This window comes from Cydia fagiglandana, chromosome 18 (assembly GCF_963556715.1).
Source record: "Cydia fagiglandana chromosome 18, ilCydFagi1.1, whole genome shotgun sequence".
Taxonomy (NCBI): domain Eukaryota; kingdom Metazoa; phylum Arthropoda; class Insecta; order Lepidoptera; family Tortricidae; genus Cydia; species Cydia fagiglandana.
This window is the reverse complement of record NC_085949.1, coordinates 7,119,791-7,147,477: the sequence shown is the minus strand read 5'-3', so window position 1 is coordinate 7,147,477 and position 27,687 is coordinate 7,119,791. Positions and strand designations below refer to the sequence as shown.

The following is a 27,687-nucleotide window of genomic DNA, read 5'->3' as shown; positions in this document are numbered from 1 at the left end:
GTCACAATACATTCTAGATAAATGATCCGATGAATTTCTAGGTTGTTGATTTGTCTTAAACTGATGATTGTAATTAGGTTTCTTCTTTTTGTAATCGGGAACGTAGCTCGATGTTTGATCCATATGTCTCTTCCTTTTATGAAATGGGATGTGAGTGAAGGATTTGTCACTTGCCGCATGAAGTACTTTTAATCCGGTGACTGTCTCGTTCTTGATTTTAACTTCTTGATCCAAAAGGCGCGTTTTAACAAATGATAGATTCAAACTATCTTCGCCGAGCGTCTCTAAAGCAGTAATAACGCCATCATAAGCAGCAGGTAGCGTAAGTAATAAATGAGATATTTTATCCATTTCCTCGAGTTTGGCGCCAGCGGAAATCAATTCAGTGATTAAACTATCGAAATTTGTGAAGTGCTGGATTAGATTCACGTCAGGTTGTAATTTTAAATTTAACAACTGCTTACGTAACGCCAACTGTGTAGCCAAGCTTCGCCGTTCATATATTTTATCGAGATTGTCAATAACGGTTTTTGCGGAATCCGTTTCTTGGGCGAAATTTAAAAATGCGTCACCCAGATATTCCACAATTGTACCTTTAGCGATAAGATTCTTTCGCGTCCACACAGCGTCAGGGTTTTCGGGAACTGGTGCTTCGATAACGGACGATACTTGAAGTTCAGCTAAAAGTGATTTGATTCGAAACTTCCACGTGCTATAACGTTCGCCATTGAACGGTTGAATATTTCGTTTTGATCGTTGATCCATTGTTACGTAATTATATTAGAACGTAATTTTAAAATGGAATTGGAACAACCACGTGGCCTGGGCCCATAACCTATAGGTATAGGTAGGGTCGGCAAAGTAAAAATACGTGTTGACTGTTCAACGTTCTGTATTCAAGTGAAGTCAAGAATAATGATTATGAACGAATGACAGATTGAGTGAGTGAGTGAATGAATGTATTTTACAATGAATGAACTAATGAAGGTAGACTTGGATTTTTGTAATATACCAACAACTACCTACAAAACTAAAACTAGGGAATGCAATACCGGGATACCAGGATCCCGAAATACCGGGATCCCACATGCAATTTGCGGGATTAATCCCGCTCGTAAATTAAGCGGGTTCCCGCGGGATTTGCGGGATCGAAGAGCGACGTGGTTCTTACGTGTTACTACAAGGAACACAGGCTCGGGCACGTGCCTACTGGCGAAAATTCTTCACGGAGCCTAAATGCATCTATGGAGGAAAAGGGTAATGACACGGAAGAGCATTTTGCCCGAATTTGTCTATTTATTTCATCACACTTGCTCGTAAAAGGTGTTATTTTACGTAGGCGACGCGGTCCGTAAATCTTAAATTTGTACCCAGGGAATTTTGTTATGTAGGTACGTCCGAAATTGGGCAGATTTTTTATTGTTTTCCCTCTTTTTTCCTCACAGGTGTGATGAAAAACATTGTGTGTGCCACGAGTGATACAGGACTTACGAAATCGCGTTAATTAAGCCTTTACACACGTTCTTAAATTCTTGATTACTGTCATTATACCGTATTCTTTTAATACAAAATGTACTATTTCTAATTTTATTTTACTTTTTGTTTTCAACCTTCAAATTTAGTACTAATTCGTAAAATTGTATACTAACTTGCGGGATCCCGCAAATACCGGGATCCCGCGGGACTTAAAATGGCAATCCCGCGGAATACCGGGATTGAGTTCCTCATGCGGGATTGCATTCCCTAACTAAAACTAATAATATATAATACCCATAAAAATATAGAACTACCTACAAAACTAAAACTAAACCTAAAAAAAAACCTAAAAATCTATATCTAGGGCCCCTGGGGCATAGTGCCAAGAATGCTGGCAGCATTTCCTTGAAAACTCAAAAAAATATATTTCGGGGATCTCGGAAACGGCTCTAACGATTTCGATGAAATTTGCTATATGGGGGTTTTCGGGGGCAATAAATCGATCTAGCTAGGTCTTATCTCTGGAAAAACGCGCATTTTCGAGTTTTAATATGTTTTCCGAACAAAGCTCGGTCTCCCAGATATTGTATAAATTATAAGACAAGTACGTACGCACACACAGGACTCAAATTCCTAACTTTTCTACCATAATTAATTGGCAAAACCTCCAGTTTGAAGACAATGAACGTAAAAGAGAAATAAACTTCGCCCCGCTAAATGTCAAGTTGTTTTAGGCAATTTTCGTCGAGTTAATACTGGCATTAAACAACTGACGGCCCTTCATTCCAGCTCTTTGGGTTTGCTCTATTGAGTTTCTGCCACAATTTTTATATGATTTAAATACCTAACTTTGTCTATATACGTAAAATATATAAAAAATACATTGTAAATGGCGGGATCGATGGGACGCTCCAATCAGCGAAAGGCAGTAGTTGATGACACTAGTGTCGAATACATGCCATGAAATTGCTATAGACTATCACGCGTATTCGGGAAACGAGATAATCACAAGATCTAGAGACGATATAGAGATCAACTAGATCTACATTAGATATCGACTAGATGTGACTTGGATATCTTAGTCATAACTTGTCGAAATCGTTCAAGAGGACCTCCAGAATCGCGGAAACGTCAAATTTGACATATCTATCTTACAAAATATATATTTAAATTATCCATATCGTAACTTGTTGCTCAAGGTCTAGTAGAGATCTAATTCATTTCCCGAATCGAGCCGTAACGCTTGCGCGTTCTATCTCGACGCCAGCGACATCTAGCGATTAATTGGGTAAACTTTCCGTATTGGAAGTGGTGTTAAGTATATTACAACATTTTTACTATATGTTAGCCGGCCTAAAACCGAACTATGTTTTAAATATTAGATCCTATTACATTTCCATGTAGCAAACTTAATAATATACTTACGTCGCCTAATTAAATTCGTTCATTAAGCTAAGCCGCTGACGAGCATACAGACAGACAGATAGCAAAATTAAGGTGCCTCGTTCAAACCGGAGCTCTAAAAAAAGTCTCATTTCCATATGTTATACATCCCCGTTAAGTCAATAAACTTACGAACTTACCACTCTATTAGTACTGTCAATTCATCTCAAAGGCCCTAAAACTCCAAGCAACAACCAACCCTATTTCTATCCCCATAAATCTCAAATCCAAACACGTGAAAACAAATTCTCTCTGATAGCATTACGTTTATGAGAGAACAATGCCTGCCATTATTTTATAGAGGTGCGAACGTTTCCTCCGAATTTGACGACAATAAATCAGTTTAGCCTTCCGTATTATTAAACCTACCCCTTAACGTGTGGGGGGACATTCAGCTGTGAAATTTGGAGGAGGTATTTTACCGAAGTATAGTTTGTGGATTTCTAGTAGGCCCCGACGAATTTTTATGCAGGTGGTAGAACTAGCGGTTTTGCTTAACAATAGAAAAAGGATTAGCCGTCGGGGCCTATTAGAAATCTACAAAGTATACACTTTGTTTTATGTGGTTTTATCTCGACAACTTTTCTGGCGTTGACTTTCATGTTTAAAACGAATTTTCACGATCTCTATCGATTTTCTTACTTACTATAATTGAATGCACTATTAAAAATAGTAAATTGATCAAGATATAATTGGGAACATGTATATACAGTTTTATGTAAAACGCAATCCAATCGAAAGCCGCGTATAAATTCTGACCGTGATATTATCAGCGTGTAAGTCGTCAAACTGATTTTGAGGAAATATTTCCTGGGATAAAAAGTAAGTAATTATTTCAAATTTTACTATACTATACTATATTTTACTGAAAGTATAACATGTAAGAACCCGGATCGGTGGGCCAAAGTGGCTACTGAATGGACACCGCAGATTAGCCGGGGCAGAGGTAGACCAAAAAAGAGATGGCGGGATGACCCTGACGCTTTTTTTTGCAGCGACTGGCGGTCACATGCATCAAACCGTGATGAGTGGCGGAAGAAAGGGGAGGCCTTTTCCCAGCAGTGGGACACAAAATAGGCTATATAAAAAAAAAAACATGTAAGTAGGTACCATATCCATCAACATCTTAGATCGTAAACACTTTTACCAGTCACGATCGTCCCCTTGAAGCAAAATCATCTCACAATGAAGGGGAAAACTCTCGAAATTACACCCTCACGACACCCCATTACTTATTGTATATTCGCAAGGGGTGCAATTTTTCCCATTTGTAAGGAAAAGATTTGTACGTAGTCATACTGTTTTCTTAAGGATCTCTTAATGCAACATAAGTGTATTATCTATAGGATTATGTAGTATTCTAATTAAATGTTAGTGAAAGTGGAATGTGGCAGGAAAAAACTTTACTTCAAAATTATTTATTATTCTTTTTTTACTTATGAGCTGTTTTCCTTCCAGTAAAACAAAGAGAAAAGATGATACCTACTTGAAACTATTATATTATTTATAATTATTTTCCTACGTTTATCTTATCTCTGAAATTAATACTCACATTATAATTACCAGTGACTGTGACCTAAGGGCCTCACAAATCTTGACCTGACATATCCTGTTTTAATTTAACTGGTTTTGTAACTATGATGACGTAAATAAATGTATTTTCTTTCTTTCTTCTTTCTTACAAATGACAAATGACCAAAGCCGTATGCCACTTTAAAAAATTTCCAAAAATAGAATCGATAATAAAAATCACTAGCACTTTATAAAACAAAGTCCCCCAACGCTCTGTCTGTATTATGTATGTTCGCGACAAACTCAAATACTACTGAACGGATTTTCATGCGGTTTTCACCTATCAATCTTAGAGGTATTAAGGAAGGTTTTGGTATATAATTAGTTAAAGTTTTGTGTAACCCGTGCGTAGCCGGGGCAGGTCGCTAGTAATTGATAGTTACTATTATTATAGCTAACTGCTCAAAAACTTTACCACCTGGGGATAAGGACAGTCGAACATACGAAAGCATTTATTTCGAAGCTGAAACTGGCTTCGATCAAATCAAACAAATGTGTAATAAATAGCATAGGCATTTAAATTCGTATTAATTAATTTTGTTGGTTTCAGGATGCTATACCTTTCTAATGCTGAACAAAATCTGAGAATACCTAATGTTTTATCTGAGAGTAATGTCTATGAAGTTGTAAATCTAAAAGCATTTTAAGAAGAACAAACAGGATCCTACACGCACGCACAACCAAATGAATAAAATCATTCAGGATTTTGCGCTGCACGTACCTAAAAGATAAGCGAGTAGACAGAGGGGTAGAATTTACAACATACTAACACACATTGACGATCTTGATAAAATGAGCGACTTCAAGTAATTGATATAACGTGTTTTGTACTGGGAATGCATATCCTAAGGTTTTATGCGAAGCGTCTGCATTTAATATTAGGGCATTTTCACTTAAAAGTGTACCATTTACTTTTTTTCGAAAATCCATCAACTTTTGGGTTATTTATACTCAGAATCACGAGGACTATCGATATAAAAAAAAATGTGTCCCCAAAAAAATTACAGTTTTGTTTTCACATAAATTTTGTATGGACCGTTACAAAACTGACACTAAAAACAAATTTGTATGAAAAACTGGTGACACTTTTTTTCTTTGTCTCATTCAATAGTACTCGTGATTCTGAGTCTAAAAACCCACAAGTTAATGGTTTTTCGAAAAAAAAATGGTACCATTTTTTCTGAAAACCCCCATTACTTAACAACGTGTACATATACTTGGTATTTTTGTATTGCATAATAAGTACAAGTACTTAACGTCACCACCTACTTTTACTGACAGAACCTACGTATTCCACAACCTACACAGGGCAGTCTGTCGCAACTCTACTCTCAGCCACGTGTATGACTGAAACCCTCATAAGGTATTCTGAGCATGTATGTTTTCATTAGCTCTGATGAGGGATCCAATAACTTAGTTACTCTCACGTGAGGGTACCCTTTGAAATATTATATCGACGTGTACGACAAGTGATTGACATCGTTTTATGCTACAGGCACCTGCCTTAATACGTTTTATAGGGATATGTGAAGTTTCCGTTTAGAAATTTTGTTTTAGTGAATTTGGATTATAACACTGTTAGTTACTTTTAGCTAGAGAATAGAAATAAACAGCCTTATTCGAAAAATGAGATTCGAATACGGCTGAAAGTCCTGTGGGAGTGTTTGTGGGCTTTACTATGACAGTTCGTGACAGCTGCAACCAGATAAGGGGTCATCAATTAATTACGTCACACGTTTAGGGGGTGATATGTTGTGACATGGGGGAGGGGGGAGTCAAAAACATTGTGACGTCATATTAACTTCATCGCTATTCATCAGTTTATTTATTTTTTAAATTTAATTTATTTATAATGTAATATTAGCCGTACATCAGTAACCGAAAATTTATTTATATTTTTTTATTCGCTGTACATTTAAATAATCAGGTTTTGGAAGTAGGTAATTTTCGTTCCTAATTGGTTTTGTGTTATAAAATTGCTAATATTTCTTTTACCAAAAATATTTTTTTACTAAAAAAATAATGCCAAGTTAGTATTGCCGATTTCGTTGAAAACCAAATTGCCTGAAATGTGACGTCACACCAGGTGGGGAGGGATTTGCAAAATGTGATCAAGTGTGACAAGGGGTCAAAAAACCTAGAAATTCGTATGACGTAATTAATGGATGATCCCTAAGTACATAGTCATTTTTGCTGGAATCTATGATGTCGTCCGCCAATTATTTGATAGAAGCAAAGTCAGCAACAATCAATTATTTTTAACCGACTTCCAAATCTTAAAAGGTCCTAGGTTATCAATTCGATTGTGTGTTTTTTTCCTATATCAACTCACTCCTTAGGCTCAGCGATCCACAATGAGACCATGATGATGATGATGATATTTCCTATATCCAATATCCTATTTAAAAGTTGAAGAGCTCTTTGCCATCTTGATTTTTTTTAGTCTACTTGATGATGTTTTACATAATAATATTTTTTTTCAAAAATTTCATTTTTGGTACTAGCTTTTATCGCTGACTGTACTTTTCTTACGACAGACAACTAATACTCATCGAGACATTTCTAAAAACCCCTAACACAATTAGGTTACGTTGTTTCATCACCGAGTTCCTATGGCCACCTCCTGTCCTATTCTGTCCTGTCCTGTCATATTGCATTGTCATCCGATTTATACAAGCATACAAACTTTCAGTTCAATCGGAAAACGTGAAGTGGATCAAATTTAACTTGCAAGATTTGATTACAGACAGACAGACAGACAACGGTCAGGTGAAACTAAATAAAAGTTTGTAATATATTTTAGAATAGGTAAATAAATGCACAACACAATATGCCTCGTATTAATGTTGTTATTCAATGCATTTATAATGAATCTAAGACCCACCAACGCTAAAAGGATTAATACATGATGTCAGTTAGGTTAAGCCGAAAATGGTGTCAAATCATGAACGTATTATCTGGTTTACCTCTAAAATTCCTTCCGTGATTATTTCTCACTTGATGGTCTAATCGGAAGATCAGCGCTGGAAGTCGCCAGCAACATGCTGAGATGGGACCATTTCGTGACACTTTATTTTTCACTACGTTTTTTCTATGTATGTCTGTTGTCTGTGTGTTTACGAATAAAAAACTATTCTATTCTATTCTATTCTATTCTAAAATCACCCTCGTTATTTTGGAATCAAGAATCCCCTTGTTTTAATACCTATCAAACTATAAAATATTGTCCCTCGTCCGTTAAATATTAACAACGGGCCCCTCATAGTGGTTAGAGACCACTAATTATTCAGGGTTCTGCATATTGACCAGCGGAATGCCAAATGCACATGCGACCAAGTTGCGTAGAACCTCTTCGCTGTCCTTTTGAATAAATGATGATGGACGATTCTGCAAAGGAGGTGGTTCATTTTACAGTGGTTTGTGTAATAAACTTTGACGGCGAGCTTGACATTGTTGACAAATCTGACGACAGGGTTCTGTTGAATAATGTAAGCTACTTAATATGGCGGATATTGTGACATTACGTTGGGCACGGGATGTGGAATATTCAAGAAGCGCTGCAGTTAACGCACGGCTTATGAATGGTTTATGGAAACAACAGTACACAAACTGACACTCATTTTAGTAATATTGCAAATGTTTGTGTTATTGCTGTGGACAAACAAAACATTCGTTACGTTCTCACAAGGAAGTTAGTAACTTTTAAAACTTTTTTGTTATTTTTGGTAGCTGGTTTGCTACACTAAGGCTGTCTGGAAGAGATCGCTTACAGCGATAGGACCGCCTGCTTGACTACTTGTTTCCTTTGTTGTGCAATAAAGAATAGTTTATTAACTAGTTATTCTTTAAGGCCTCGGTGAAAACTACTGAGGGCTTACGGCGAACCACGTTCGACGTGTTGCCTCTCTATCGCACTTGTAAATTTATCCGTAAGGTTGACAGGGAGGCAACACTTCCAACGCGGTTCGCGGTAGGCCCTCTGGGACTTTTCAGTCAAAACTAGTGTGCAACTAAGTGAATTGGTAAAAACCAGTTTTAACTGATTGTTCTAAAATTTATTTTAGTGAAAACTAGTTTTGAATAGGCCATCCATTCAGCACACAAATAAAAATCATTCCGATGATGTCTCTTATGTTAGGTACAGTCAGCGTCGTATAGTAGGTAATAGCATCTAAAGTATTCAATAGTTCGGTATTACGCCATACAAATCATATGGTGTACCGAACTATTTAAATACTTTGGATGCTACCTACTATATTACGCTTACTCCTACTCGTTTTATAACTGCTGCTTGTTCTTGCTCAGCAATTATATTACAGCTCCTGCTTTTAAATCTCATATCGTAGCAATCTTGCAGCAAGTTTCATATCATAATCATATTTATAAACCTAACTATCACGGCAAGACGGTCTGCATCGTGTAAGGCGAGAATAATATCGTATAATCGAGTTGGGCTTACGTCGTGTTCGTCAATGGGCGTTGATTGAGTTCTGTAACGACGTTACCGTCACGAGACTGATGAACTTTGCCGACGCGGCGGACGCGGCTGGCGACAGCGTTTAGGCGTCATTTGGTAGACAAAAATGTTAGGTTAATGAAGCGAGAGACTATAGTTGCACGTGTAGAGGAGCCATTACACGCCAGCCACTCCAAGGGACGCCATGCGGTAGAATCAGATAGCAATATCACTTGCTCCCTCTAACGCATAAATGCGACCCTTGGAGTGGCCGGCGTTGGCCCATCGTGTAGAGGAGCCATAAGCAACGCTGACGTCACGCTGCCCAATCACGTACACTGGCGTTCAAGTGCATGAAGATGATGCATCCGTAATATTGAGGCATTACGGTCGACGTCTATCCATGTACTTCTGAACGCCACTGTTCATAGGGACCATTATTATAAACAGAGAGCCTAGCCTATCGCTAACCCGTTACCTGCCTCTTTATCGCTCTTGCATATTCGAGCAATAGAGACTTAAGATAGATAGATGATAAAAACAATTCCGTTTTCCGCGGTAGGGCCTCGGTAGTTGCTCAGAATTCGCGACATGTCAAAATCAATGTCAATGCACCAGCCTTTTTGAATTTATTTTGAGAATAAGTCGATTTGTTTAAGTTTATCCAACATTTACTAGTTAAAATATTGTATAAAAAAACATGAGATGAGATACATGTAGGTACGTAAAATACTTATATTATTATGTACTTACCTATATTAATAATGTAGGAATGTGGGTCAACATGCCTCTGAGATAGAAAGGATCTCCAATGACGACTGTGACCCAAATGATGCACCTGGAAAACTTGGAATCAGATAAACTGATGATCTGGTCAAAATCACAGAAAACCATTGGATGAGGGCAGCGATGGATTAGTCGTGTTTTTGAAGTGATTAAATGCTTATAAAAGCTTTTTAACCCGCCGCCGCCGCTTTTTCGCCGCCATTAACTTGATATAAAGTCAGTAAATCTCGTGCCCCAAACGCCACGACTTCATATCAAGTCGTGGTTTTGGTCTGGTTTGTATAGGTACGCGCAATTTTTGACGTGGCGGTGATGACACTTTATTACTTCGACGTGGCGGCGAAAAGGTTAATAACTTCCATGATTCCCTCATTTATAACTTGCACCAAGCCCAACCGATGGTACAAAATGATGCCGTCTGCAAAGTACGGACAAAGGTGAATTAGTGCGCGAACAGAAAGACGATCCGACATTGATTCCATTACCATCCGTTAAATACGTAACTCACTTACATAAGGTAGTGCACAGTTACAGTAGTTAACAGGTTAAACGACCCTATGGGTTTGTACGTTTTGTTTTGGCGCTGTTTATAAAAACCGACATACCTACTTTATATCTTTTCGAGATGGTGGTATATACAGGGTGATTTCTGGGTCGTGATCCAGAACCACTTTTTCTGACTCTGTAAATGATCCACATTATCATATGGTAGTATTTGATTAAAAGATAATTACTTTAATTTTTCTTATTTTTGAAGTAAAATTAATGAAGTGAAATTAATGTTATTTGTTGTATAACTAACTAAGTAATTATGGGCACCCTATGACTTTTGACATACGCTGTATGGAAAGCGACAAGACGTCACAATGAGTAGGATCACCAAATTGTATGCAAAAATGTTTTTTCCTACTTGTCATCTGGAAAATAATCATCATTATTGGTGATAAACAATAATTAACAACATCATTAGGCTCATCTTTGGATTCTGTATGATGTCTGCCTCTCTTGCTCCACGACCCCGAAATCACCCTGTATAAGGACGGATGTTAGACCTCAGGGTTTAAATTTAATGTATGTCATGGCGGATCCTTTTGTTTGACATAATTATTGAGAGTCATAATATAATGATTGTCAGATTATCATTAGTCATAATTCTGACACGTTAACTTTTCAGGATTTTCCTAAGGGTAAGGGATTTATTTACTGAATTATTATAATTTATTGTTATCTAAATTGACATTCAGTATTTGACATATTTTATTCAATTTTTTTGTTAAAAAAATATTCATTAAACTTTGGCTGATGAAGTGCGGATATAATTAATAACTTTTTTTTTTATGGAAATAATAATTTTATGTGAACTTATTTAAATGCAAATACTGTTTTAATGTATATTTGCATGTATACTTGTATACTTTTAGCAAATTAATTATTTGACTTTGACTTTGGTATCTAATAGGTTAGGTTAGGTTTGTTTTACGGCAATCCTGAAAAGTTACGGGTTTCTGAGAAAAACCAAATTATGACTAACGAAAATGCAGACAAACAATACATTATGTCTTAAAACTGTATGGGAAACAATAGAGACCCAAACTATCCCCGCCACCTTAACACATTTACTACCCCCGACGCACATGTGCGTCCACCGTCATACAAGTTTGTTCCTAGGCCACGCCCCCTGGCAGTGAATGCGTTAACGTTATACTGTATGCAACATTATTTGCGTTATTTGACACATTGTTACTGACGTATATAGAGATGTAACTAACCCAAATCGATTGTCACAGCAAGCGATTACGATTGGATGGCACGTAGACTGAGGTATCGAATTGTGACGTATAATGAATTTTTATTTGAGATTTAAATAAAGCTAGAATTATATGGTTTTCCCGCAAGGTAAATGCATTTAATACACCGACCGAGTAGGTCGCACCCATCGTCAAAATCTAAACTAACTGAGATCTATTTTAAAGTTTATTTATGTTATTTCTGTGTCAAATTTGTTGTCTGTTAGGTGACGATAAATATATCCATATTTACAGTTAATTATCCACCTTTTCCTTACTTTTATTAAAAGAAAAATGAAAAATTCATATCGATTTACTTTGACTACTACCGATTCATAACGATGGTGACCGGTCAACCCTAAAATTAAAAAAAAAAAGACGTAGAACGTAAACGTTTGCAGTGCAGTTGTTTTTCTTTATGATTTCGATGTGCAAGACATTTTACGTAGTATTGCTGTTGTGAGTGACAGACGTCAAATACCGCAAATAATGTTGTATACACTATAGTGGGCAGTAGCCACGTTAGATCTTATTTTTCGAGCTACAGTGGTAAGTATCTTACAAAAATATTTGCTGATAATTTTAGCTACAGCCTGGCAAAAAAATGTAGAAATTAAAAAGTGGCAACACCGTAGTGTCGTCCCTTTCAAATCAATTTATATAAGAGAATGGGACGACACTACAATGTTGCTACTTTTTAATTTCTATCGTTTTCTTCGTTTTTTAAGTGAAAACTTCTTTAGCGACACTGTTCACTTTTTGTGATGGTGAAAAATGTTAAACTCGCGTCCGGTCACGGTGCGTAAATGCATTCCCACTCCGTCAAAAAAAAAAAAAAAAAAAAAAAAAAAAAAAAAAAAAAAAAAAAAAAAAAAAAAAAAAAAAAAAAAAAAAAAAAAAAAAAAAAAAAAAAAAAAAAAAAAAAAAAAAAAAAAAAAAAAAAAAAATCTGCCGGCACTCCCGGAGTGCAACCCGTTGTTTTTTTTTATCTTCTCTCTTCTTCTCGTCTTTTCTCAATAAAAAACTAATTCGAAACCGTTCAAAGTGTACAACCTCTTCGCCAAAATATCTGACTAGAAATCTCAACGAAAAACGGCATTTCATCCAGCTCACGCCAAGTGCCCCTATCCAAAGTTGGTGCAACTTGGAATTAGTAATGGCTGACAGAGGCAGCTCGTTTTAAATCAATCTCGGCGCACCTAAGTTCTGAAACACGTTTGCGTAAGCCTTAGTTTCGCGGTTGAGGTTGGGCGAAGCTCCAGTGAAGGCGGGTAACAAGTTACAATAATATTATCAGCTCGATGACACCATAATATTGCATTGTCACCCACCTTACGTATGTATGCAAAATTTAAGCTCAATCGGACACCGGGAAGTGGATCACGACTCAAATTTAACTTGCAAGATTTGATTACAGACCAACAGACAACGACGGTCAGGTGAAAGTAAATAAAAGCTTGTAATAATATAAAATTTCAATGCTAGAAAGAACAACAACTGCTTCTGGAACTGAAATGTTTGAACAGCTTATTTATTTATTTAATCTTTATTGCACAATGAAAATACAAATGTACAAAAGGCCGAATTAAGGCTACAAGGCATTGTCTACCAGTCGACCTTCGGGCGAAGCAGATAGCTTGCCTTACAAATGCTTATCTTAAGTTTATTTGTTTACAAATTGGGAACGAAAAGTAAGCAAAATTAACAAGGTCCTACATGCACACATACCTATGTTTCTAGCCCTCGAAACAAGTTATGGGTATCTAATATTCATAAAACACCCGTGATAATATATTTTAAGAATTAAAATTGCCTGTAAACATTCGTTGTACTTTATAACTTTTGCAATTTGCCAACAAATCAAAGTACAACTAGTAATTCTTAATCGTGTTGACTTTAAAATATTTGTTAGGCATTTTTCACGTTGTTTACCCAATACAATAATGTATATTCCTCCCGCTCAAAAAGAGACCGCAATACGAAACTTAATTCTAGTCCCCCATCGTTCATTTAGTTCTTCACTTGCTCAGATTATTTCCGAGGCGACCAGCTTCCAGACGCAGTTTTCCATTCATACTCCTATTGGACGTACGATGGTCTGTTTAGCGCTAATTACTGAATATTGGTCTTCACGGCAAATTTTCGCTAGTTACGATATTTTAACTGATTACAGGGTAATTCCACGAAGGGTCTGAAATGTATGGGAAGATCTACCAGATCCGGATAATTTCATACATTTCGGACCCGAATTGCAAACCCTATGAGCGACTGACTATATAAAAATACAAATTTGGTAAAACTTATTGCTTTCAAATACAAATCAGGATCCAAATACAGTACTAAGATTTGAATGTTGACACTTTAACCATCCTAAGAAGTGGCTAGTGGCTGATCACCACATTCAAACTTTCAAACCGACGTGACAAAAGCTGATACCTACTTTGTAGCGAACAAATTAAAGACTAATATTCCTCAAACCGTTTCAAAATTCCATAACTCCAAAATCATCTTAAATCAAGTCATCCAAGTATTAAACCATAAAAGCCGACTATGCCCGCAGCCTGCTGAACTTACCCGGCGTAGCTACGCGTTCCAATATCTTGCGATGGGAATCGGGGCTTACAATTAATTTCGGAGAGGGCTGCGGTTGCTTCCAGATGTGGTTGGGGTGGTTTATGCTACTTGGGGCTGTTTGCAGTAGCGCCTTTCCGAAATTTCCGGGTTTTGTTCGTTAATTATAGTGAGTATTTCTGTGACATCGATCCATTTATGCACTCTCTTGCTGCTTTAAAAGAACATACGAGATCCAAACTGCTGTTATTCAAATAAATTATCACTATAATTAGTAGTACTTAGTAGGTATTATAAGTTATGTTTTACTTATTTTCTCTTCGCAAAACGCTTTTGTATCTTATGATGTTTACATGTTTACATTATGAACCTCCAGGTCTGTTTTTATATACCTACTTTTGTAAGCTATTATCTATATTTTTATGTATGTGTTATGAACAATAAATAAAATAAAAAGTAACATAAATATCAGCAAAAGTGCTGCGAAGCGGCCTGAATGTGTCCTGTCTGCGAATGTGCCCTTGAAATAATTGACTGGTAATACGGCGGGTTTTAAGTTACGAGGGACGCTATTCCCTAAAAATAGTACTCGAAGTACCAAGATTAGGTCTCCTTGAAATCCATGCTCTTGTCCAAGTACGACCCTCTTCCCGCTCCAATAAGTCAATCGATTCCTCTTTTAGGTATTTTTCACATAACATGGGTAAAGTGAGAGCTATCGTCTCGATATATTTTGCGTTTTAAGGTTATGAAGGTACATAAAATTGCGATTCGTTATTAGGCAAGTGAAGCATTCGCAGACATCGTCATTGAACAAACTGACTGACTTACCCAAAATTTAAATATACATTTAAACAGTGTCAGGGCTATTTTTCTCCCGGTCGAGTTACATTTTATTTCTCGTCACTGTACTCGTTAAGCTGTGATCCAGAGTGCCTAGCCAAGATGATAATCGTTGATAGAAAAAGCCAATAGAAACTTAAATAATGGAAATATTTCCGTGACATATCGTAGCGTCTGTCATCCTGATAAATTTTTTTCGTTTAGCATTTCTCAATGTACGATTCTTATCTCGGCTAGGCCACTAGGTGTATCTTATACTAACGAGGTGCAGTGTGAAACAAACCCTCACACAGAGACACAAATGTGTAGGTCCAATACAAATGGCGAATCGGCCGCAGCCAATCAATTATAAAATGGAGTGCCTCGCGCACGGCTCTGTTTGTTCTAATGTATGGCTGCTATAATTTAATTGTTTAATTAACGGTTCGATCGGTTGGCTTTTGTTAGCGTTGGTACGGTAAACTGAGTATAAAAAGCCTTTCGCATATGTATATAGAGCCGTTTTTAGGGTTCCGTACCCAAAGGGTAAAACGGGACCCTATTACTAAGACTTCGCTGTCCGTCCGTCCGTCCTTCCGTCCGTCCGTCCGTCCGTCCGTCCGTCCGTCCGTTCGTCTGTCACCAGGCTGTATCTCACGAACAGTGATAGCTAGACAGTTGAAATTTTCACAGATGATGTATTTCTGTTGCCGCTATAACAACAAATACTAAAAACAGAATAAAATAAAGATTTAAATGGGGCTCCCATACAACAAACGTGATTTTTGACCAAAGTTAAGCAACGTCGGGAGTGGTCAGTACTTGGATGGGTGACCGTGGTATTCCAGTTGACTTGGATATTCCTTTCTTGAAATTTGCCACAGTGTACTTAAAAATAATAAAAGTAATGATAGCAAAATTATAACTTAAATGCCATCTGCTTTGTTTCATTTTAAAATTATTATTGAAACTCCACTCAAGTTTTTTTTCTTCAAGTGTATCTTTCAGAATAATGAACTCCTTACATGTAATTTTGCCTCCAAAAATGCGACGTCAGTTCATATTGAACAAAATTTACTATGGCGCCAATACCTAAAACGTAAAAACGATCTGCTGCTGTCCCATATATTCCGTCGAATCATATTTCAATGTTTTCTATGGATGGAATAACATTTTTTTTTCGCGATTTCAGGATTACGCTCCACAGTAAAAGTTGTTTAATATGATCTACGAATTCACCCCTCAGTGTATATTCAGACATAACAAAATCATCCTTTATAATGGTTCTAATGAAGTAAGTGCTAGTGAAGCAATGAGAATAACTCCAAGTCTAGCATCTTAAGGCCACTCCACGGTAAGACCCGCGGGAACCGAGCTAAACGCGCCACCTGCTTAGTATTTAAATTTAATTTAACACCTTGAAAGTATAGTTTAATTTAGTTTCAGAAGATTAAGTTTTGGTCGATTTAAGAGCTTGATAGCAAGCAATTTGCTTTTCTCGGCGATGAAGGCTGTCTGTTTACTTGGTATTTGGATCTACCAGAAATCATAGATTTTTGTCTTTTCTGTTTTCGTAAAAACTCACCGTCTTGACGTTGACCAAAACTAAATGTACGAATACACAACTAAAAATTGTTAGGAGTGTTAAATATTAACTTTGACATACCTACCTATGGACCTGCCTACATATGAATTTTTGACATAAAAATATCAAGTTAAAAAAAAACCGGCCAAGTGCGAGTCGAACTCGTGCACGAAGGGTTCCGTACCATTACGCATATTCCCATACAACACATCACGTTTGTTGTATGAGAGCCCCACTTAAATATACAGGCAGACAAACGGACGGACAGACGGACAGCGGAGTCTTAGTAATACGGTCCCGTTTTTACTCTTTGGGGTACGGAACCCTAAAAAACCTTACCTTTCAACAACGCTACGACTTCACAAAAGTATCAATACTATTTAATACTAAAAACCATTGTATTGTTAGTAGTGTTATTGTTTAGTATTGTTGTTGTGTAGTAGTTTTGGTAACCACCAAAAGTAACAAAACGACTACTGAATAAAACATTTGTCAGAAAACTTATAAAACTAAATACAATCCTTCACGCTGACTAATTCAAAATACACGCCATTTGCTGTACAGCGCATACAGTAGGTACCTCATACTGATAAAAATAAACTTTTGCGATGAGCCACATTGAACCTTGTGTCAAAATATCATAAAGACTTCGACATATGAATGTTTTTCTGACTTTACCTGTACCTGAAAGCATACATATTTATGGACCATTGCTTCGTTCGCAAATAGCGCTTGTAAATGAAAATTGTAAAAGAGATTCGACCTTTTGAGATGGTGTCGATTAACTAAGCGAAAGGGTGAATATTGTACAAAGTTTTAGCGGGTTGTAGAAATATCCACACCTGTTTGTTGACAAATTTGCATTATTCGAAAATGCAAATAGGTAATACTTAAACAGATTTATTTGTAGAGGCTGTCCATAACCATCCAGCGGGGTAATGCCGTGAGTATTATGGGCACTTTTGCACCAGAAGCGATAAAGAACGGCTTTGACCAACAGTTACTTTCTGCTTAATTATTTAAGGTGTGAAATTCCTATGTAATAGGTAATACTATATAAAAGGTGATATTATCTACTGAACGAAGGTAGTTAAATATGAAATCGACTGTTACAGAATTTTTCACTCATTTCAGTTTTAAATCAAACTTGGTAAATTTTGTCAACTAAATGTTATGGGTCTTAATGTATCTAAGCTTCTTATCCTTCTACTTGTAAATTTCACGTGTTTATCGATTCTGCTTGCATTCCCTAAGGAACTTGTCATTGTATAAAATTTTCACTACCCGACTATAATTTTATAGATCTTGATGTATCTTGAAAACATCTGTTTTGGCAAAAATGCAACGCGTAAAATACGAGACTTGAAATTAGCGACTTTTAGACATATCTTTAAAATGCCTTTCTAGCAAAGTTAATACCTATGGATAATCAGCGATCAACAATCATAAGGCAAGTTAATGCATTTTTTAAATCTGCCTTTCTAAGTACGTTTTTTACCAAGAGCAAGTCATATTTTAGTCGATGACTGTACAGATAGCTTTATCTATAGATATTACAAAATTCTTTACCTCCTTTAACACTTCACTGCTTAGCATCATTTAATATCTTTCAACCCAACATCCGTCAATCTGCCCCAAGGAAATTATGAACTTAGCGGCAACACTTTAAAGATTTTGCATAAAAGAAATTTCTTCCCGAAACTTTTCAATTCCCTGTCAAACTGTAAATGCGGGGTGACGGGCGGGGGTTAAAACTTACGCCGACGTCATAATTTCCACTAAAAGCCTCCGTCAATTCGCTTCAATGATCCGAGATGACAGGTCACTCGATGTACGAAGGGGGATGAGAATCTATTGACTTCAGAACCCTTCCGTTTAGATTTAAGTTGCTTTAGGTCTATTAGGATAATTAAACTTAGCTCCTGTGCAGAATTTATCTGCGGCCCTAATTATGTATCTGTTGAAAAATTACTTTAAATTACACAAGTTATGTACGTATCAGATACTAGATTCACAATTTTTTTTTAGTGTACATATTTGAACGTCTGCCATTAGATTGTCCTGGGTGTATATGTCGCCGGCCGATCGTAAGATCAGGCAGATCGTAATGTTCCTGTGTAATATATGTTTTAACGATTGTCACATTAATCCAATATATAGGTAGGGTAGGTTCGTTAGGTTACTTCAGATGATAGTAGTAAATAAATATGTCTATATACCTAGACAATTTTAGTTTTTTTTAGTGTTTCAAATATTGTCCTTCACTGGAAGTATTTTAGACTCCGTCTAAACTAACTCTGCAGCAACATGGATAGTACAAAATGAGAGGGGGTCATCATAAACGTCATATTTTCATAATAAATTGATGTTAATGAAAACATTTCCACATTTTGTCATTGCAAAAACCACGCCGAGTTAGCTTGGTCCGACTTTACCTGTTTCATAGAGCTACTCTTCAAAGATAAAGTATCCTTTTCTTTGTATTTGTCAAATAAAGACAGCACTGTGTAAAATGTACATTCATTTAACTGCTGATAGGTACCTCCTCCAGCGTCTTAGCAAATCCTTGCATCTGCAAAGACAATCAAGTTTTAAGAGGCTAAGTGTCTAGTTGGCGTCGATGGAGACGTCATTTCGTCTTCTAAATTTGTCTCCCAATGACAACCACTTACTCCTAGTACTAATAACCTGAGAGGACGGTTACCTACATTTTGTTTCAGTGTCACTTTTAGTAACTTTGTAAAATTTGTAAAATGTAACTTTCGTCACCGTTTTTCGCAGATTGCTCAAGACAGTAGAAACAATATTTCCTTGGAAATATCAATGTTATATTGTATGAGCATTTTCACTATATTATACTATCTATAATAAAGGGGCCCACTGATTAACAGTCCGCCGGCCGGTATCGGCCTGTCAGTTGTTCGGAACTGTCAAAGTTTTGTTCTAACTGACAGGCCGATACCGTTCGGAGGCAATCAGTGGGCCCCTAAAATCGTTTTTCAGTAATTAAATTACCTTTATAATAATTACATGTGGCTAAGGATATCAGTTAAAAGGTAGGTCTCAGCTTCTTACCTTATAGGTAGTAGGGTCAATTGAAAATGTCAAAAATCTATTCTTACGTTACTCCTACTAAAAACGCACACAAACATAAAGCCAAGTTTTTGTATCTCTGTGTTAAAAACGAAGTGTAAGTATAGACCAGTGGTTCTTAACCTGGGGGTAATTACCCCCGTGGGGGTAAAACTGGTATTTTACGGGGGTAATAAGCTAACCTAATATAACAATACAACAAACGTACACGTTTTATTTTTTATTACCATTGGGAGGAGGGGTAAAATCAGGTTCCCTAGTTAGTCATAGGGGTGACCGGACTGAAAAGGTTAAGAACCACTGGTATAGACGCACGTCAGAAGGTCGGCTCGAAAGTGTCGGATTTTTAGGGTTCCGCACCCAAAGGGTAAAACGGGACCCTATTACAAAGACTTCGCTGTCCGTCCGTCCGTCCGTCCGTCCGTCCGTCTGTCACCAGGCTGTATCTCACGAACCGCTAGACAGTTGAAATTTTCACAGATGATGTATTTCTGTTGCCGCTATAACAACAAATACTAAAAACAGAATAAAATACAGATTTAAATGAGGCTCCCATACAACAAACGTGATTTTTGACCAAAGTTAAGCAACGTCGTGAGTGGTCAGTACTTGGATGGGTGACCGTTTTTTTTTTGTTTTTTTTTTGCGTTATGGTACGGAACCCTTCGTGCGCGAGTCCGACTCGCACTTGCCCGGTTTTTTTTTATATGAATATGTTAAATTAAAATAGAACTATACAGGGCGTCCCACGGCGATGCCACATGGAGGGAAAGTACCTTAAATATCATAGATAGCATATTTTGCTGAAAGAAGACTTCATTTTATTTTTAAAACTTAGTTAAATTGCATTCATACTTTTTTAATTTTTTTGAAAAAAAAATGTATGGAAAAAAATTATCGCGTCATTGGAGGAAAAGTACCTTAATTATTGTAAATGAACATCTTACTGAAAGAAGACATTATTTCGATTTAAAAAAACAAGTTGAATTGCATTTTAAATAATTTCATGGTTAAACCGGGAATCGAACCCGCTACACGAGAAAAAAAAATACCTTGTAGCTTTGTCATACCGATCGAAAGGCTTCAATGTGAGAATTATTTTTTTGGTACAAGGTATTTTTTTTCTCGTGTAGCGGGTTCGATTCCCGGTTTAACCATGAAATTATTTAAAATGCAATTCAACTTGTTTTTTTAAATCGAAATAATGTCTTCTTTCAGTAAGATGTTCATTTACAATAATTAAGGTACTTTTCCTCCAATGACGCGATAATTTTTTTCCATACATTTTTTTTCAAAAAAAATTAAAAAAGTATGAATGCAACTTTACTAAGTTTTAAAAATAAAATGAAGTCTTCTTTCAGCAAAATATGCTATCTATGATATTTAAGGTACTTTCCCTCCATGTGGCATCGCCGTGGGACGCCCTGTATAATAATATCTAATTAAAAACCGTTAGGTATTTCCGTAAGCGCTAATATGTCCCGGAAATAAATAAGTACCAGAATTATTGTCGTCCAGAAATGTGGGTGTTAAGTAAATATAATTACAACTTCAAACAACCCTCCTAAAATATCATACAAATTGCGTTTTCCTTAATTCACCAGCAGATTTCCTGTAACAAATGTAAGCTCATATTTACATGTTTATAATGACAAGTTAGACAAAACTGGCAATATATATGAACAAAACTGTACATTATACCTAATAGATCGCCACAATTGCTGGCGAATCTTTATTAATCTTGAAGCGAAGATTTATTATCTCACGATTATTACAACGGAACAATGTGTCTCAATTTTATGATCAATCAAATACTTAAATACTGTTAATCATCATCATTAAAGAATACCTACCCTGGGCAACATCTCTATTAAAATCATCATCATCATCATTTACCTACTGCTCTCAGTACTACTATCCTCTGATAGTGATGAAAAAATGCATGACGAGAAATTTCACCCCACCACATTTTCCAATTTTTAGGGTTCCGTACCCAAAGGGTAAAACGGGACCCTATTACTAAGACTTCGCTGTCCGTCCGTCCGTCCGTCTGTCTGTCACCAGGCTGTATCTCACGAACCGTGATAGCTAGACAGTTGAAATTTTCACAGATGATGTATTTCTGTTGCCGCTATAACAACAAATACTAAAAACAGAATAAAATAAAGATTTAAGTGGGGCTCCCATACAGCAAACGTGATTTTTGACTAAAGTTAAGCAACGTCGGGCGTGGTCAGTACTTGGATGGGTGACCGTTTTCTTTTAGCATTTTTTTCCGTTTTTTTTGCTTTACGGTACGGAACCCTTCGTGCGCGAGTCCGACTCGCACTTGCCCGGTTTTTACATGTCCTTGAAACATAGGTAACATAACATATGTAGATTGACAGTCTTCCTCATTGACTTGTCTGTATTTATGTGTTTGTTCACACTTACGTTATTTGTCATATTGTTCTGTGCAAATAAGATAACGCACCCTAGCAATAACAAGCTACGGGGGAGACTTCCACTTTAAATTATACGTGGGAATTAACTAATGTTTTGTCTTCTCGTGGTTTAATAACGGTAGGGTGATATCACGTTTACATGACGTAAAGGGGTGGAAGTGATTTTTCACTTTTTCAAACTTGGCGCGCGCACTACCTTAAATTATCTTGGGAAGAGTCATGTAAAGGACCCCGGACCTAAAGTATGGACAATGTGGTTCAGTTAAATATCTTGAGACTTTTAATTAATTTACTTTTTTTTTTATGAATGGGCTTATTGTGTATATGTACAGTTTTAGGTTTAATTAGTTTTAGGTGTGTATGTGATTTTTTTTTTATATTTTTGACATGTATGTTTTTACCATATTAAACAATCTGAATCTGAATCTGAATCTGAATTTTGATATGTTATAGATTTCAGAACAAAATACTTTATTATCTACTACAATAATCAGTCGAAACTCTGAAAGGGACTCGAAAACAGTGGTAGTACCCCTAGAGACTTTTGTTCGGGACTCTCAAATCTATTACATAGGTAATAATATCAAAATCTCAAGATATCTAACTGAAATCACATTTTCCATACTTTAGGTCCGGGGTCCTTTGAACGTTATAAAAGTAAGGAATGATTAATACCTTTTCGCTGCTAAGACACTATCACTTATCCAATTTTGAAGACATTTGCATCAGGTTACTTATTTAATTACACAAACGTAATTCATTGTTTTTAGCTTTAATTCCGACGTTTCAGCTAAGTTGCACCAGCTGTGGTCACGGAAAGACCACATCGCGACATTATATCGCGGTAGACCCGTTTGTGTAATTAAATATGTGTACAACACGCGAGAGTTTAAAGTGTTAAATCAGGTTACTTCTTTTTGAAATTCGACTTATGGGCGGAGAGAGTAAATTTGACACAGGATGACCTTCATGCGGGCGAAGCTGCGAGCAGAACTATTATTTATAAACCTAAATATACAGAGTATAGTGATATAACGTCTTATTCCAGAGTACAAACTTAGGTATAGCACTAACATAACATTAAGGCTGCCAAATATCTCACGGAGCTGTGTCCTAGGCAAGTCTTAGGTTCCATTGTGCTGTAAGAAGCTTACGGGCCATTATTTAGAGTTCCATTATTGTATAGTTACTGTGAGATTGTAAACTTGTCATACACTATAGAGGGCCAAATTTTATAGATGACGTTCGGGCTCGGTGACGATGTTGTCTGACGTTGATCATAAATGTTGTGCATTATAAATTCTTAATGTAAATCAAATAATGAATAGAATCAGGTGTTACCGTAAAACGGGGTGAGTAGGTTTCGCGGGGAGAGTTGGGTTATGAATGGGGAGAGAAGGTTTGAGAGGGGGGTGAGAAGGGATTTTAAGGCTACTGCTACAAAAATAATGTATTCCAATTTAAAATGGGGCTATAGTAATACGCATAATAAAAAAAATCGATCCAACAATCTTCCAAAATCACCTTTGTATGAAAAACACTCTCACCCCAAATACGAGGCACTACGGGGTGAGGTGGGTTTTCCTCTTTATCGTCAAAGTAATGAAATGGAACTACCCAAAATAAAATACAAACTAAAATACAAACGTCCGAACCACTTATTATATACACCATTCAATTTTCACATGTAAAAATAAAATTTTATCGTGGTTTGAAAGTCAAATTTCACCCAACTCACCCCATTTTATGGTACTTTGCGGAAATCTATATCAATTAAAACCAAAATATACTTACTTCGTTAATCCGCAAAAATTGTAATTTACTTTCTATACATCCCGTTTGCACTAATATGCGAGTGCGAGCGAGATGTATAGAAAGTAAATTACGTTCTCGACGGCGTTTATGTCAGTGACAAACTGATGGTAACCGTTCTGAAGATGCATCGTAGAGCGGCGAAGCAGGTGTCGAGTATTGTTCTTTTGGTGGTGGTTTGTTTTTAGGGTTCCATACCTAAAGGGTAAAACGGGAGCCTATTACTAAGACTCAGCTGTCCGTCCGTCCGTCCGTCCGTCTGTCACCAGGCTGTATCTCACGAACCGTGATAACTAGACAGTTGAAATTTTCACAGATGATGTATTTCTGTTGCCGCTATAACAACAAATACTAAAAACAGGATAAAATAAAGATTTAAGTGGAGCTCCCATACAACAAACGTGATTTTTAACCGAAGGTAAGCAACGTCGGGCGGGGTCAGTACTTGGATGGGTGACCGTTTTTTTTTTGCATTATGGTTTGCACCCTTCGTGCGCGAGTCCGACTCGCACTTGGCCGGTTTTATTATTTATTTTCGTATTTATTTTGATAACGGGTTAGCACTGATTAACTAGCACGTTATCTTTTTGCGGATTAGCAAAGTAATATTTTGTTTTTAATTTGTAAACCAAATGTTTCTTTGTACTGACATCTTAACAACCATTAGCATACAGCCATCCATACATGTAGGTGGAGTCCATAAATAATTTCATAGTGGTACGGAAGGCCCAAACAAACGCCACAGCACAACGTTTGCATAATTCCACCGTTTGTATGCCTGCTCCGACGGACCTATAGTCGCTATGCCTGTATACGGGGAGGGGTACTATGGTCTGGTTTTAGTTGAAACAATAAACTTACTAAGCCATAGAAGAAGCGCTGGCTGGACGTCGTGACATGGAAGAGAACAATCTCACACCTGTGGATGGCGAAGATCGGGCAAAGCGGAGAAGATTGAACAGGAAAGCGGACCCTGGCGCTAGGCCGAGAAAACGCTAGGTTGAAGAAGAAGAAGAAGCTATATCAGGTGAAAGAAGAATTATAAGACGTTCACTTTCCCCACACATAATGATATGACACGTCCAAGTGTGCTTCCACTTTGAAGTTGTGAACCCATAGTGGAAGCACGGACTCTTGAAAAAAGCTTCATGACCCCACACTGGGGGCACCCGGACACAGAACGTGTTAAGGGGCCCACTGATTACCATTTCGCCGGACGATATCAGCCTGTCAGTTAAACGCAAAATTTGATACCTCCGAACAACTGACAGGTTGATATCGTCCGGCGAACTGATAATATGTGGGCCCCTTTAAGAGCGCTTGCACTGGACGGGAGCAGCTTAAGATTATTTGCATTCTCTAATAATAACAGTTAATCATTTAGTCAAGCAAGCAAGTAACAGCTAATGGAAACATACTTATCTCGATATATGAAGTCGGTGGCTTTTCTTAGCATTATGGTTTAAGTATTAAACGCGCTGCCAGCCTGGCTCTATATAAATTCAAGGCTTATCCGCCGCGAATCCTCGGTTTCTGAATTTTTAATTGAATTATTTATGTATTTCACTCAAATAAGCTTGTTAGCCGAGCATCAGGCCATAAAACGTAGGTACATATTATGTAGAGGATGACTCACGTTAAGGTGACAGTCCATTTCCAACGACAGCTGCATTACTGTTCATTTTACTATGGAAATTGACAATAACAGCGACTCGTTCAGTACTAGTAGTGCAGCTGCAGTCAGAAATGGAATGTTACCATTAGACGTCGTTTTGTATGGAAAGCATCACGTGATCACCTTTCATGTCATAGAAAACTAAGCTCCGGAAGCTCCGACCCGGACACGGCCCGATCTTATGTGAGTCATCCTTAAGGCTTTTTCTCATATTAGTATCGATACTACGGGGAAACATACGAAACTAACTAAAACGGAGACTGCTAAAATCAAACCCACGTAGTCGGGCAGAAACTGCAAACTTGCGATTGTAAAGTGTGTTTACAATTTCCATAGTACCGCCGCACGTGAATGCGGGCCGTTCGGCAAATTTGATAACCTCGTACGATCGTACGGAGTCAATCGGTAGATTAGTATTGAGCACGGAGAGAAAACGCCGGTTCAACCCTGATTTTCTATCCGTTCTAATTAGGGCCAGTTGCACCAACCACATTTAGCGGACTGATCAACGTCATTCAGCAGTCAACTATAAAACTTCCCGTACAATAAAATTTAGCTTCCCAATTACATCCTCCCAAAAATACAAAATTATTATACAGAATAGTCTCCTCAGGTGTGAAAGTCAACACCGATGTTGGCAAATTCACCCTGTACAAAATAGCAGGGAGTAAGCCAGAAAAAAAAATAGCGAACGCTTTAAGAGCCAACAGGAGTGGTAATTTCTCCATACAAACGTACTCGACTGTTTTTCTCCGTGGGTTTTGAAGCTAGAGCAATGATTTTTTCAACACAGATTAATATTGTCAATATCTGTGTCGGACCGTTTAGCTTTTTTTGAATTTTTTGTTTTTTAAGGCGCTAGAGCCCTTCAAAGATGGCCAAAATGGCCTAATTGACTATGCCGCAATGAGAGTCGTGGTATTCAAAACTGATATCAATTAGCCGAAAAAGCAAAACGGTCCAACACAGATAATTTCATAATCATTTAGATTTTCAAATTTGGTTACGATTGGTTAAGTTTTGGAGGAGGAAACAGTCGAGTACGAAACCTCGATTTTTGAGATTTTTACGCAGGATTTTTCGCCTTGTCCTTATCGCACTAGTTTTAGGAGCCGCTTCCGTTAGCGAGATGGGTATATTTACCTACCTAAAATATTTAAATATCAGCTCCTGTTTCGTCTTAACGGTGACAGACGGTTTGGTGCAACCGACCCTTATGTTAGTGTTCTGGTATAATTTAAGTATGTAATTAGTAAAAAAACGACCAATATCTCGAGTCGCTAGATGACTGAATCATGGGCCAGATGCAAAGGGTTGGATAAAGGTGATAGTCCAGTAGTTCATATCTCTGCGATCCTGATCGCTTCGCACTGGTTACCTAATTATACCAGGCGTGGCTCACTCCGCGATTTCGTCGCTTTGCTACAGGTAGCTAAAAGTGCATCCGTTCGACCCCAATTTTGGGGTTTGCCATAAGCCGCGCGTGGCGCTGTCGCCGCCTAGCGGCCATATCTGTCCTGATCGTAACAGACGCGTTTTGTTAGAGAGTGAGTCTTCTGTACCTAGTAATATTATGTATTCTGTGATTATACACTTAAACCTTTCTCAAAAATCACTATTGATAGGTGAAAAGCGAATGAAAATCGGTTCAGTCGTTTTTGTGTTTATCGCGAACAAACATACCAACACACAAACAGACAGACACGGCGGGGGACTTTGTTTTATACGGTGTAGTAGCCCAAGTGGCGTACGCGAAGAGAGGTCTATGCTCAGCAGTGGGCGACTGAAGGCTAGAATTATGATGATGATGATGATGATGATGTAGTGATGTATTTTTGAATTAAACGAAAGATAAATAATAATTATTAAAACATTAATCATAAAGATAACCTTATCAACCGCCACATTGAACACGACTGAAAATAGTCCCTTTTTCCTCCGGATCAGATTTCCTTCTTGTACAACATAAAAATAATCTGCTAGTTTTCTGTCCATAAATTCGTAATAGGTGCCTAAAAATAAAAGAAACGAGGATGAATGAGGGTTATCATTTTACAACCCCCTTAGAATTCTTTGACTAAACATGTAAAGGGGATCCTTATGAAACAGCACACCCCTTGTAAGTCGAGTTCGTCTAGTTACAGCACACCCTTACAATACACTTA

At 37.3% G+C, this 27,687-nt stretch overlaps 1 long non-coding RNA gene across 1 annotated transcript in view; it reads left to right on the top strand.

Annotated features, from left to right (window-relative positions):
• The window catches only part of LOC134673335 (uncharacterized), a 288,987-nt gene that overhangs the window by 199,686 nt on the left and 61,614 nt on the right, over positions 1-27,687 (top strand). The gene's annotated exons all lie outside the window — the stretch shown is intronic.